The following is a 5,702-nucleotide window of genomic DNA, read 5'->3' as shown; positions in this document are numbered from 1 at the left end:
TAAGAAAGCTCCTCCCTTAACACTGGGAATAACCCCCCTAATACAGGTAGGAGAGCAGCTGAGACAAAGGTTCAAGATGCATCTCCTCAGAGCCCTGTGACCCCACGGCTGTGTTTCAAGTAGTCACGGCTGTTCCCATGGAGGTGAACGTTTTCTCACTGACCTCATGTTCCTGGGCCTGATCCTAAGTTCATTGCAGTCAAAGGACTTGCTCCTTTTCAGGCCACTGGATGTTGGATCCAGGTTCCCAATGTCAGCGTTGGAAAAGCAACCTCTGGCGCCAGATTAGAGTCTGTCAGACTCAAAGGGAGTCATGTACTGAAAGTTAGTGCCAGGCTTCTGCAAGATGCCTATTGCTTGTGTAGCCAAACCGCTGGCTCGCTCACACTGTGTTGCTCCTGTTTTTGACAGAGAAACTTAAACCACACAGAATTACATTGGATCCTCAGGATTTCCCCAGTTAATTCCAAAAAAAAGAAATACTTTGAACTTTACAGCCAGCACAGACTTTTTTTGTTGTTCTTTTAAACTCTCTCCAAGTTTCTATTGTATTAACTGGCACCACATAAAACCCCTCTGCTATTGAAAATGTCACCGCCACCTTCTTATGGCTCTTATACAAATTCCTTGCTTGACGTTTCAAAAAAATATCTGGGGAAAATTCATGGCTGGTATAACTCCAGTGCATGAGGGATGAACTCCACTCATTTACTGAAGGGGCCAGTAGCAGAGATTTGAATTACACCCTTCCTCTCTCACTTCCCCTTCCCCTCAACTCCCTGTGAAGTTTGAAACTTGTTAATTCATCATCTTGTCTCTCTGAAACCTATCCCCATGTTTTTCAATCATACGGGGCCTGATTTTTCATCACTTTGCATGGAGCCGTTTATATTATGATGATTGCAAAGTTCATAAGCCTGATCCAAAGTACGTGGAAGTCAGCAATAAGTGACTTCTAGACTGCAAGGGGCAATAAGTCAGGCTCAAACTGTGGTTGTGCCTACAGTTCACAGCCAGCTTGGGTCCCATTGTACAAGGTGCTGTGCAGGCATGCTTGTGAGATACTACCAGATCAGAGGGGTAGCATTATTCTACTTTGCACAGGGGCCAGGGAACTATATAAGGGGAAGGCACAGGGGTAGGGAAAAATCAAGCCCCAGGCTTTCTTCTATTGTACTGTACATCATGAGGAAAATAGATCAGGTTAATTCTTTGGAAAATGTGGTCTCTCTCAAAAGAGCAAAGAGCTAGCTACAGAAGTGCTGGGTACTCAGTTTGCTGCAGAATTCAATGCCCAGGTTTCCTGGCTTCTCTTCCTAGCAGAGCTCCATATGTGGTGCCATGGAGCTTGGTATTGAGTAGTACTAAGCATCTGCCACTCTCACTGAAGTCATCAGGACTGGTGGGTGCTGACTGCCTTTCAGAGTCAGGCCTGGATCCAAGAGAGGCCAAGTCTGACTCATTTAGCAGCTAACCGTGTTCCAACAGAGCTGACTCTGGAGGTATCATTGAAGAAAGCTAGGGCTAGCAGTTCAAACAATTAACTGGGAAGCAAGAGATTTAGATCCTAGCTTCTGCTCCACCCCAGCCTTCCCAAGGGATGTCCCTGCGTAGTCTCACTTTGCACTTTAGGTGTACAAGATTAACATCTGGGGCAGGGGGCTGGACTCGAAGGGGTTGGGCTCGAAGATCTTCCCAGGTCCCTTCCAACCCTAATCTCTATGAAATCTGGATTCTGGTGTCTGCCCTATTCAGACTCTAAACAGCTTGGGTCAAGGAGCATGATTCTGCTTCTTCACCGAATGCACTGGAGGAAGCTTAAAAATGTCCCAGATCTGGGAATCTAAACCCCATTGGCACAAAGGAAGTATCATAGTTAGGACCTGACATTTGCTACTAGCACATTGTCCCCCCTGCTCATCTGTCCCTTCCCCCCCAACTCCTGTCTTGCCTGTTAGATCCTCAGTTCTTGTGTGCTTGTGCCATGCCTCACACAACTGGACTCCATGTGTGATCAGCCCCCAGGCACTGTAATGAATGTAGTCAATAAATAATAGCAGAGGTCAATGTCAATGGGATTTAGGTCCCTGAATTACTGGTGTTCTTTTGAAAACATTACCCTTATTATTATGCAGTGATATTATGGTGTCTCTCTGGTAGCTCACCTGTTCCTTACCTGTGAACAACCTACCTTACAGTGGGTGGTGAAGCTGAAGTCTGAAAAATTGCATGAAAACCCTTGGGTTCTAGGCACTAAGGAAAAAAACAAAGCATTAATCTTGTCTTGTTGTGATAAAAGAAAATAGGGGTTTTTTTCCTTCCTTCACTCAGTTATTTCCCCCATTTTCAACATTTAGGCTTGAACATCATTATACATAATGGTCTATCCTGCGATAAGGTCTACAGATCAGATTTATTTCTATAGGATATGATGTTGCATTGTAAAATGCCAGAGTAATGGACTCAGCTGGTCAAGACAACATCATGAGTTACCTGCATCATACTCCAAACACGGTGCATTATGTGAACAACACTTGGAGATATTTTTCTTGGTCTGAAGTTGGCATTCTCACGTGCCCCAAAGTCACGGGTGGTTGCGTGTGCACAACTGCTGGGTGCAGTCATTAATGCCCATTGGATGGCTGGGTTACACTGCGTCCAAGGAGGAACACAAATCAAGGTTTTGTTTCACACTGACACTGGCTGCCAACACAGCATAAGATGGCATCTTCTTCGACGGAGGTCTGAGTTTGAATGAATCCTGATGATTTTTAAGGCACATTCAGAACAAAATATCTTTATAAAGTTTCTTTTTAAAAGACAAAGGGATTTAGACCTTGGCCAAAGTTCCCCACACTCACCTTTTACATATCTGCCCTGGCATCGAAAGTTAGGGTCGACACTGGACTGCAGCTCCTCTCAGGTTTCCAAGGCCTCGTGTAATTAAGCATTATATTTTGTTTGTGGAACACATCAACAAGAGTTCAGTTAACAAGCAACCTCAATAATCAGGCTCTGGCACACAGAAAACTTAATCTCTGCTGTATTTTTAGTGCTTTTCTACCTAGGAATCTCATGTCAGCTGAGAAAAAGCCAGAAATCTGAGCACACACTGAGATCACTTCCTAGATTTATCCTTAAGTAATTAGCATGACACCCAGTAACTCAAGAGACTACCAGCAGCCTAGTCTCAGATCATGGGTGGCTGTCAATTGAAAACATTCGCAGAGTGATTTGCATTCAGCACTGCTAAAAGAATTTCCTGAACCAAAGTGCGTGGGTTCAGATTTTCACTGTAGGCACCTTTTCACAACAGAGGGGCAGAAAGAGAGAAAGTATGACCAGAAAAGGTTTTCACCACTTGTAAACAGAAACAGGTATGTACTAGCATGAAATTTAATCACTGGGCACGAAAATCAATCAATCACGCCTCTGTTTGCTAATTAAATGGCATTAAAATCTAGTGCTCTGGGTACTGCACATGTTCTGAGCACCTTGGAGAAGCCATTGCTTTGACTGACATTCAGTCAAGTGTGAGCTAAGACCAAAGCATTGCTTTCTAGTTTGCCTTTGGGTCTAAATGCACATATTTGATTTAGCAACGCACTTGGGCTGCTTGACAGGCCAACAGATTTATACAACACCAGCTGCTTCTATATTAGATGTTGCACATCGTTAAAATTAGAAATTAGATGGATCGGATTTCCTAGGGGGGATTCTGCTCACCAGCCCACTTCGACCTCTGCATGGACTCTCAACAACAGTAGACTTATCTCTTGGCCAATATTCAGTAGCAGCTATTCAATTATAGCCCAAAAAGTCACTTTTGTTTGTTGAACTGATTGTACGTTTTGCTGAAATGTAAGTTGCAGCATGGATGGCCACCCTAAAAGTCAGTGTTTTAGGGCCTAGAGAGCAATTAAAGTTTATGCTGGGTGAAGACTTGGCAAAACTGAATTGGATATCATTTTATTTGAAAATCCTCAATTTTAATTCCATTTTTATGCTATTGTATGTACTGGGACACTTTTTGGGGGTCAATCTAGTTTTGTGTTAAACAATTCTGGTTTTGAAATGTTATTTTTGGAATCTTCATTGAGAACTAAATCTTGGTGTCCAAAACAGGATTGATGAAAAGGGAAGGAAAAAAAGGAATATTCAAGTTTTCCAAATAAGAAAAGTAATTAGCATGACACCTATGCAAGTAATCCTTCTAACCGCTTTGTAACCAGTGCCTTAGCACTACATACATGTCTTGCAGGGACCAACTTTGATATTCTGTGCGTTTGCTCTCAGCTTTCCTGATTTCTCTAAGTTCTTTGGAGCAGAAACTGTTTCTTGTTACATCTTTGCTCAGTGATGAATGCAATTGGTCCCAGATGGGAACTTCTCAGCGGCATTTTAATATGCATAATGAGTGATTGTAACCCTTCAAAATGTATCATTCCTAACTGGTTTAGAGGATATGAGCTGTCAAGCCTGGATGCTCATTAAGTAACACACTTACAGCATTTTTAAGTCTCTGGTGTCAGCTCAAAATTGTGGTAGCTGATTTTATTTTGTATAACACTGGCTAATTATGAGCAATTAAAAGTGAGTGGTAACAGGCTCATTCTGTTTAAAGAGGACCTAAAGAGAGAATGATGGTGAGACTAGATCAGTGGTTTTCAATCTGCAATCCATAGACCCCTGGGGGTCCACAGAGTATGTCTAAGGGATCTGTGAAGGATGATCAATCAGGAGTATGTGAATACCCACACTTACAATTCAAAGGAGTCTGCACCTCCATTCAAAATTTCCAAACGGGTCCACAAATGAAAAAAAGGTAGAAAACCACTGGACTAAATACTTTGGTACAGGAGGAACTCTGCTCCTCTTAGGGATCAGCAACATGTGAAGCTAGCTTGAGGGACGGATTTTTCTCACCAGCTTCAGTGGGAACAGGATGGAGACATTTGGTTTTCACAGTAATGATCTGCCAGCAATGAGCTGGTCCTAAGTCACTCTGGGGAGCTTCACATTAACTGCAGCCTCTGAACAGGGGGAATTACAATGGCTGGATCTAGGGGAAGGTCCAAGGACTTGAAGTCCTACTGGCGATGGCCATGCAACATTTCTGGGGTCTTACCCTTGTCTTCCTTACTGCTGCCAATAGCCAGGATGTACATGCTTACTGCAGATTTGAAAGCCAGTATAACAACACTGGCTTTCAAAGCAGTCCCTACAGTGTCAATACATATAGGCACACTAGAACTGAGTGTAGGCCTGGCAGCAAGAAGACGTTGCAGTCAAATCCTGGCTCCAACATGGAGTCATTCCATGGCCTTTAGAGGAGCCAGGCCAGACCAAACTTCAAGCCACTTCCCGTTGCATTGGGGGCTATTCCTTCATGGACAGAGGGAAGCATTATCCCTCATGTGCACCTCAGCCATCATGATCAGCCAGGGTACATGCTCCTCTCCACAGAATAAATATGAAGCTGTGCTCCACCAGAAGCAACCAGACACCACTTCCCAGGCATCCCAAGGTAGGAAGGGACCAAACCCTGCCTTCCTCTTTTGTCAGATCCTGTTCTTCAAATCCCAAAGCTCATCTTCTCTAGAATGGTGGGATCAATTATACTAGGGGCAGGTGGGAGAATAGTTTCCCAAGCCTACCCTTTGATGCTGAAGGAAACTGTTTTACACAGCAGTCACCCTCAT

The 5,702-nt window shown here is 43.6% G+C and overlaps 1 protein-coding gene and 1 long non-coding RNA gene across 5 annotated transcripts in view; one reads left to right on the top strand and one right to left on the bottom strand.

The window, feature by feature from the left end:
* LOC102380565 overlaps window positions 1-3,036 on the bottom strand; it is a 41,523-nt gene extending 38,487 nt beyond the window's left edge. Inside the window, exon 1 of the long non-coding RNA XR_003094822.1 lies at window positions 164-3,036. This is a non-coding gene — a long non-coding RNA (uncharacterized LOC102380565). The remainder of the gene's footprint in view (window positions 1-163) is intronic.
* Window positions 3,037-3,203: 167 nt separating this feature from the next.
* Window positions 3,204-5,702, top strand: part of MYOT (myotilin) — a 38,287-nt gene continuing 35,788 nt past the window's right edge. For 3 of the 4 annotated variants that reach the window (XM_006026860.3, XM_006026859.3, XM_025207870.1), the window contains exon 1: window positions 3,204-3,377. The gene's annotated coding sequence lies outside the window, so the exon portion shown is untranslated. The remainder of the gene's footprint in view (window positions 3,378-5,702) is intronic. The other variant, XM_025207871.1, reaches the window with a different exon arrangement.

This window comes from Alligator sinensis, unplaced genomic scaffold (assembly GCF_000455745.1).
Source record: "Alligator sinensis unplaced genomic scaffold, ASM45574v1 scaffold741_1, whole genome shotgun sequence".
NCBI lineage: Eukaryota > Metazoa > Chordata > Crocodylia > Alligatoridae > Alligator > Alligator sinensis.
Note: the sequence above shows the minus strand (reverse complement) of the source record. Positions and strands in the feature narration are given on the sequence as shown.